The 8,833-nt window shown below is 34.4% G+C and overlaps 1 long non-coding RNA gene across 1 annotated transcript; it reads right to left on the bottom strand.

Moving 5' to 3' along the window:
* Positions 1-1,069: 1,069 nt before the first annotated feature.
* On the bottom strand, positions 1,070-7,618 carry LOC149032175 (uncharacterized). Its single transcript, XR_016177005.1, has 3 exons — positions 3,556-7,618; positions 1,518-3,403; positions 1,070-1,417 (listed from the first exon to the last, which is right to left on the bottom strand). It is a non-coding gene; the product is annotated as an uncharacterized LOC149032175 (long non-coding RNA).
* Positions 7,619-8,833: the final 1,215 nt, after the last annotated feature.

The raw sequence follows: 8,833 nt of genomic DNA, 5'->3' as shown, positions 1-8,833 counted from the left end.
AACTTGTCGATCAGATTAGAATAGAAGGCAAAGTATGTGTCCAGTCTTCGTTCCCCCATAACGCAGAAAGAGAGAGAGAGATAGAGAAACAACATTCAGGACATCCATCATACCAGGACGACATCCTTCATTTTGCATGCTTAGTTTTAATCTCTTCTTTATTCTTCTTCTTCCTCTTCTTTGTCTTCTTGAGATAACTCGGATGACTATAAGTCCTATCATTTTTATTTCAAAATTATCATAAATATTTGTTCACATTTTGAATAATAATTTGATTAATTGAAATACAATTCGTTTAGAAATATTGACAAAATAAAAACGTAACAAATCCTTTCAATTATTATTCAACGTACACGTGTGTCCCTTCTTTTGCTGGCACGTTCTAAAAAATAAAAATCAAAAAATTAAACTCACAATCAAAGAAGGGTGAGAAGGATGAGTAGACTGTTCCTATACAAATTGTATAGACAGATCGAACGATAACTTTACGCGATATAACTTTCGAAAGGGATGACGTTGAACTTGGAAGAAAAAAAAACTTAAGAAGGAAAGAAAGAGAGAAGTAGAAATAAAGAAATAAAGAGTACGAGAAAGAGAGAGAGAGAGAGAAAGAGAGGGAGAGATTGAAGGTTTGCTGCTTCAAGCAAGAATCCATTATACAATTCAATTTGTTAATAGCACTATCGCATTTATCGCGATGGACAGAGATATATCCAAGTGGATAGAAACAAAAGGGGCGGTTCGTTTTTGATTCCTGAGTGAGTGCAAGGAAGACAGAATGATACAAAAAGAATCAATGAAAAATAAAGAGAGAAAGAAAAAGAATATCCAAGGTGAAATCCATTTAGCCAATACAATACTAAGATACCTATCGATCATTTAAACACGTTTATTATAGAATATATTCATATGTATTATACCTTGAATTTTGATTAATAATCTCTATACACCTTTGCATAATCATTGTCAATAACTTATTTCAATAATTTCTACTATTTCTTATTTATTTTATTTTTACAAACAATAAGATCAAAATGATACACATGTATTAGCCAACAGAATATTTTCATGAAAAGAAATTGATGGTATAAATAATTGTTTACATTATTAGTTAGTTTAATTAAAAATTCCCATAAATTTGAAAATCTGGCCAGCAAATTTTAAGTAGGAAAGAGGATGATATACACCTGTAAGAAAAGATAATCATATCTATCTCTTTCTAGCAGGTATTCAAAGGTAATAGAAAGAGAAAGATAAAGATCGGTAGAGATCAAGATGATCATATTTTTCAAGATCGTTACGTATCTTCTTTTAACTCCACCTTTTCTCATTAATCAATGTCTTTTAGCGAAATTAATTAGCCAGGATCAATGTTTTGGCAGACGCGTTTCTACTTACGAAACATCGATGATGTAACCTATAACACACATATAAACATACACTTCGTGTAGAAATAAATAAATATTTAAAAAATACTAAATTAAAAATTTTTTTATTAAAGATTTATTCTACGTTACCTGATCTTTGTCAGAGAATTTTTTATTAATAGAATCCTTTAGATCTTGTTTTTTTCAAAATCTCAGGGTAAAGTAAAAAGAAGATCACGTTCATAATCCGGCACTTTTGTGATACCCAGTTGTTCATCTACCAATAGGGAATTAAGTGAATACTATGAAAAGAGAACACTTTTTCCAAAAAAGAAAAAGATAACCCTAACTTTGTTCACGAGCTTCCCTTTTCTCACCTTCTTTTTACTACGAATGCAATTCAATTCGAGAACCTAACCCAAACCTGCAAAACCAAAAAAATTGAAATTAAATCAAAGTTGTTGTAATGGATGCAAAATAAAAAATAATATTACAAAATTGGTCAATCATGTTTGATTATAAATAAAATTTAAAAAACATTTTTCACTCTTGGGAGAAATAAATAAACTACCGAAGCACCTGACAAAGGTGTGTGCATGTGTGTCGATAGTGTGATACTTGCGTCACCTAGAAAAGGACTCGAAGGACTGTAGAATCCTTGGTTCTAAAATCTTGGAAGGGTGTCTCCTGGGAAGGGATAAAAGACACCGACACTGTTGGATCCCACGAACGCATTTCTCGCGTCCACAATGGACTCTTGCGATCTTCCATTTTTTCCCCTTTTCTTTATTTTTTTCTTTCTCCTCCTCTTCTTCTTCTTCTTCGTCATTTTTTTATCTTTTTTCATGGTTCTCGTCTCACCTATCGAGCATATATCCCACGGAGTCGAATAATTCTTAGGGCCCACCCGCTGCACGAGTTGTGACTTCATTTGATGCAACTACACCACTTTAGTGGTACTCTGTTTTCTTTCGAAACGACACCCAATCTTCTTTTCTATTATTTCAATAGATCTAATATTGTTCGTTTATTTAAATATTATTTATTTGATTAAAAGTGAAAATATATTTCCAAATATTCCCACGATTTTACACAGGTATTGACATTTCACGTTTGAACGATTTTATTCTCCTCAAGTAGAATCTCAGCTTGACTGGGTAAAGTGATTTTACAAATGATTCATCTCGAATGAATTCAAATCGATGCACAAACATCCCTTCTTCCAATTCTTCTTACGACATCTTCCGGTTTGTAGGAAATAAGTGTACAATACTTGAGGAAACTCCTGGAAAGAAAATCTTTAGGTAAAATTGGTTTACGACAAAGTGTATTACAAGTTTCTCTATATAAAATTCAACTGAAATTCTATAACAAATTACACAGTTGAATGTATAATAAATTGTATAACAAATTACACAGTGAATTACACGATGAATCAAAAATAATCCTTACTTCAATAAAATGATTAAAAGAGTATCATTTAAAAGATAGATTTGTATAAGATTTAAGTCATCTTGATGAGAAGTCATGAAGAATTACAAAAAGGAGGTTATGTTCGATCGTTGAAGAATCAAAATCGATATGGTTACAGTAGAAGATATAATAGGGGAGAGGGATGAGGGTGGAATGGTAATACTTGACGTATAAACGCAAACGGTTCCATCGTTTTGTTCGTTCACCAACAGCAGATGCCCAAAGGTTTATCTGTTTTATCAACAGTAGAGAGCCACCGCACTCACGCACACACATGCAAAATCTTTTACATGTACAGCAACTGAAACGATTGAAGTAGAGTTTCGTAAAGAATAAAAGGAATGGATCGAATGGACCGGCTCGATAACTTGGTACAATGCACTTCCCTTCCCCAAGACGGTGAGATAGCATAAATCTCGTTCGTAGAACATATTCGAGATGTGTGTGAAGTATAGGAAGGAGTATACTTCGCTTCTGGCTTCAAATGTCAATTGTAGTGTCTGATCAGATTCAACTTTCGACATCTTATTCTTCTTATTCCATCGTACCATTATTTTTCCTATCTGAAATCATCAAATTCAACTCGTATTTATAGTTGCACAAATATATGCAATATTTTTTTATTTACAAGATTGTTCTTATAAAGTAAATAGTTTACGTTAAGAATATTTTAAATGACTCATTGCAAAATAAAACCAAAGTATATTCTGCATACCAAGGAAGGATGCATTAAGTCTTGAGAAGCATTGTGCGCCACGAACAGGTTTTCTTGGTGTTTTATTGGAGCGTGAGTGAGTGTCACGCGAGTAATAGGGAGAAGGCATTGTAACGGGTCCAAACTGGAATAATGCATCCCAAAAATTCACATGGACAATCAGAAAATGAATCTTTAAATTATACCAGTTGTGCACAATTAATCAAACAATGATATATTAATATCAGATAATATTTAATTGAATAAAACCTGATCATCAATCTTAATTAAATATCAATCAAAAAAATAGTTGATGGAAGTTTTGTTTTGAAATTTGTAAAAGAATGAAGAAAATATTAGGATGGGGGGGGGGGGGTATAAAAATAAATGTGAGGAGTTAGGTGGGAAGTAAGGTGGGTTGGTGGTTAGTTTGGTGAGGGAGGGAGAGGGAAACCCCCGCAGATGGTAAAGGGTTTACGGTCCGTCGATCTGGCATACATGCCGCCTCGTCTTTCCTTCTACGCGAACGTTCCAGCTGGTATCAGGCATGCAATCACACGGAGGATTAAGATGGTTGCGGCGGCGAACACGAAGATCCCAAAGGAAGAAGAGAAGAAGAAGAAGAAGAAAAAGGATGCATGCCGAAGAGACCTCCTTTGCTTCGCGTTTGTCTTTATTTTCTCTGCTTGCGGGACTCGTTGACGGATTATCCTTGCAACGACGAAGGCATCTTGAAACTAACAAATACCACATCGTCATCGTCCTTGTTCTCGTCGTCCTGTCTACGAACGAAACACTTCGAGTATCTTCTCTCTTTCCTTATTTATTTTTTGAAAGAACTAAAAAGTATTTTATGAGAATCCTTAGTAATTCTAATGATCATTTTAATAGAGAATATACTTAATGGTTAATGTTTCTTATATTTTTCAAAGTCTAACATATTTCAACTTTCCTATGGTCATCGTTGCTTTAGGGTATTTTTTTTCATCCTGAAATTAAAAACTTGAAAGATCAATTAATTTTTTTAAATAAATTTAAAAATACATCATTTCAATTAATTATTTCTAAACAAACACAGATACTATAATCAACTTTTCAACAGATCACTAAAAGATCATTAAAAAGTCTACTATAAAAAACTCAGGGATAAAAAAAAGGGTTTAGATGAGTGAAATGTAGAGATTGATCTAATCGAGTTCGCAGATCGAACGATTCTTTAGCAGAAAATTCCTTTAAGAAACAAGGACAAGTCCCGTGTCCTTCTTTCTAGAGGCGTGAGTCAGGATTAGATTTTTGTTCTCACATGCACACACATATATACGTATTTTACATAGAAGAGAGAGAGCAAACAAGCAAACAAGGAAGAGTAGAAAGAGATCAAGTGTGAGAGAGATAGAAATAAATCTCTGAACAAAACAAAATAAAAAGAAACACAGGGGTGACGATCATTAGCGAGTTGTGACGAGAGTTACTAATAGGCGGCGGACAAGCGAAGACGTCGGATTCGATGATACGAACAGGTCGGGCTAGGCCGACCCTTTTGTCGGTCCCTTTGACGAGCTCGTTGCTTTCCACTGTACTCAGGCAGCCGAGAAACGGCATTGCGACAGATACAACATGGAGATATTTCTCGACGTACGTTTTAAACGTACACCACGATGATGCATTTTCACCGATAGCTAATATATTCCTTTAAGATAGACGCTTTTATTTTTTTTTATGTCAACCCAATAAAAAAAAGAAATCAAATAGGTTTGGATTTAATTTCTCTCCTTTAAAGTAATACGTCTTCTTTTACATACAAATTTACGATAGTTTTGTGTATACTGTGCAGGTAAATGACGTATTCAAGAAGTTTTGTTGCTCATATAAAACCTAATTAAACATCGTTATGGTTAGAAATATCAAAAGAATAAAAAAATGGAGAGAGAAAATCTCAGTTACACGGCAAATGTTTTGGAGTATCATTTTACCAATCGTTTTCTAGGATCCTATATCTTTACGTCATCTTCGTTAGAGAAAGGCAGGTGCTTGGAAGATCCCATCGAGCGTATCGATGCCAGTGGGACTTTTCTTTTAGTTTGAAACGATCCTTTCACTCTCTTTTATCCTTTTTTCTTTCTTTTTCTTTTCTCATTCTTTTTCGTTTTAAAAAAGAGAGTAGGAGTCGCGCGTAGAAAGGAGTCGAGTTCTGTAAATGACGAATTAACTGTTTACTCGAAATACCTGCCAAGGATATCAATTACGAACCATATTCAAGACTTGTCGTCCATTAGGACTTTTTCCTACCGTGTGACATCGACTATTTTTTTTCTCTTTTTCTTTTTCTTGATGTTATCTCTGTCAACTCATCGATCCTTCAAACTTCCACCAACTTTTTCATGGTCTACCTGTTCGACTCTTGTCTCCTAGATCATCGATATGTTTAATCAGATATGCATAGAAACACACAAATACTCGTAGAAAAATTTCATAATAATATTAAACAATTATATTTAGGTTTTTAAAAATGTCAAATTTGTTGATAATATTTTACGTAATAAACTGATACCCAATTTCCTGTAGACACAACAGGTGTTGAAATTGAATCCAGAAAAAGGGATGATGATAATAATCGAAAAGTAAGATCTCTTCTGTCTCTTTCTCTCTTTCTTTTTTCTCGTAAGATTCGAATTACTCGACACCCAGCTTAAAAACGATCAACAGCTAGCTAGCAAGCAAGCATTGCAGAAACGATATTAAACGAAACGGAGCTTGGGATCGGGGAACTCGTTTAAAGTAAAACTCTCTTGAGAGAAGAAAAAAAAGAAAAAGAAAGAAGAACCAGAAAAGGATTTCCTTCTTTGAACATAGTTCAAAGATGTGCCGACAGTTCATGAATGATTTCTTCATCCTTCATCCACTTTAAACTCTCAATCCTGGAATCCCTTAGTGGGTGTTTTGAGAAATGTAAGAAAAAATATTGACGGTATTTGCCTATTTGGCTAGGAAATGTTATTTCAAACGGTCAAAGAAGAAAGAGTAGCTTATTAAAGGGTCAGCATAACATTGTCCTCAGGATTGTATTTGTACTATCCGATTTCCTGATCTTCATATTTCTTACCTACACTTTTCTCTTCGACCTTTTCCTTTTCTTCCTTCCTTCTCAATCTCCTTTGATACTTTACTTTTGAAAGAGAGCCCTCTTAAAGCAACCTCTCTCGCGTGACTACTCACAAATAAGAAGAAGAAGGAGAAGAAGAAGAAAAAGAAGAAGATCGGATTTGAGAAAGGGTTGTCCAACGGCTGGCCAAATATTTATCGTAATTACCCCGAAAAATCGTGCGGTTTTTCTTTCACTTTTACTTCCCCTTTTGGCTCGTTCCTTCCTTCCTTCCTTCCTTCCTTCCTTCCTTCCTTCCTTCCTTCCTTCCTTCCTTCCTTATCATATATTATTCGTCACCCTTGTCTAATATTTTGCTAGTACAAATCTAACCTTAACTACAGAGTGGCAGAAAGTAAAGCAAAACTCTTGGACACAAGCGGATTTTCCTTTTCGCCATTATATTTCTTCTTTTTCTATTTGTCTATCTGTTTAGTTAGATTTGCTGCCCACTCCTCTCTTTTGCTATTCGAAGTACAAATATTCCACGTTTAGTTTGAGACATTCAATGATTTTCTGTTGTGGTTGAAACTTTTCCTTTAGAATCCGACCACTTGGAATAATAACGTTACATTATTGTACGTTTCCTAGGATAACATACACACACATACACACAGATCTATGTATTCGAATTTGTATCCAACGTATATAACTAATCTTTCCTCTTTTTCCCCTTTTTTTTTTTGGTTAAAGGATTCAAATTTCTTCTATAGAATTTTCTAGTCGAAAATCTTCGCATGTCTAACTGTGAATTATAAACCATGCAATTACGTCAGTCTGCATCATCTGTTCTTCTTCATGATTCACAAGACTATATTTTAATTATTTTTAAAACAAAATTTTGTTCATAACGTGGTCGGTTGAGACCCATCACTATTGTGAACTTTTTACTTTTTATTTTTGGTTTTGTCGTTTATAAAGAAAGTCTGATAGAAACAGAGATAGAAAGATCAGAGAGAGAGAGAGATGGAATGTTCACGAAAATTATTACATATTGTCTATTTTGATTATTTTTAACGTTTCGAAATGTTTTCTAGTCATATTTGATTGATCATTTGAATAGATCATGATAGATCCTATCGATGAGATACTAAAGATCGTTTAGAAAAATTCGAAATATTAAGAGGGAAGGAATAATCCATTGGTGTAGTTGTAAGGACCAATGAAATCATCCTGATCGAAAGGATGATCGAATAAGACAGCTTTAACGGACAGTGGCAGCAAAGTCATCGACTATACGGAGGCTTTGAAGCAACACGTTTGGCATTTAAGATGGATTACTAGAATATTTTTTGTCTTTCTATTTTCTTGTCGACGATCATCCCCGATCATTCGATTATCTTTCAAATATCGATGAAATAATTAAATAATAATTTATTTGCAATTGAAAACTATCTAAAAAAAAAAAAAATAGAAATAAAAACTGACGAGTTTACTATGATAATAAAAAAGAATTCTTAGATAGGAAAGATAAGAAAGATAAATGAAGATAAGAAGATAGGATACGCAGAAAAAAAGGGTGAAACGGAAAAGAGGGTTAGGGTTAGAGGGTTTTGATGATAGGTGCGTGTATTATGGTTAACGATAATCGATCTAACGAGCGTTTCACGCCTGGCTCGGCTTATCCAACAAGCCAATCTGTTTCGTGCTTCCTCGGTAAACGCATTCGCACGTCTGACACGAGCCAGCCCTATTTCATCCCCCTCTTCAACCTCATCTTCCTCCAACTCTTCTTCCTCCTCTTCGTCGTCAATGATAATAACTACCACAATTACGATGAAGAGGAACACTACCACATCATCATCATCATCATCATCATCATCATCATCATCATCCCCAATATTCAAAGCTAACATGCCGCTACTGTATTACCGGTAGGTAAATTAGATCGTCATCTGTTCATATCCCAACTCGAAAAGCCCTTTTCTCCCTTCTCTTCTCCCTATCATCTCATCCCCTCCCCCCACATGTTCACGTAATGCTCCCTGATTGCTTTAATTGGGACTCGCGTGTTAATATTCTCGAGATATCATCATCCTGCTGTTCATCAACGTTTTACCAACGTCCCCAACAGTTTATGTTTCCTTTTTCGTTATTGTTTCTTCCTTCTTGTTATTTAAATTTACCTTAATTAATTTATTTATTTTTATTATTATC

Source organism: Polistes dominula, unplaced genomic scaffold (assembly GCF_049000335.1).
Source record: "Polistes dominula isolate Pdom_NZ unplaced genomic scaffold, Pdom_raw_medaka contig_75, whole genome shotgun sequence".
NCBI classification, from domain to species: domain Eukaryota; kingdom Metazoa; phylum Arthropoda; class Insecta; order Hymenoptera; family Vespidae; genus Polistes; species Polistes dominula.
Note: the sequence above shows the minus strand (reverse complement) of the source record. Positions and strands in the feature narration are given on the sequence as shown.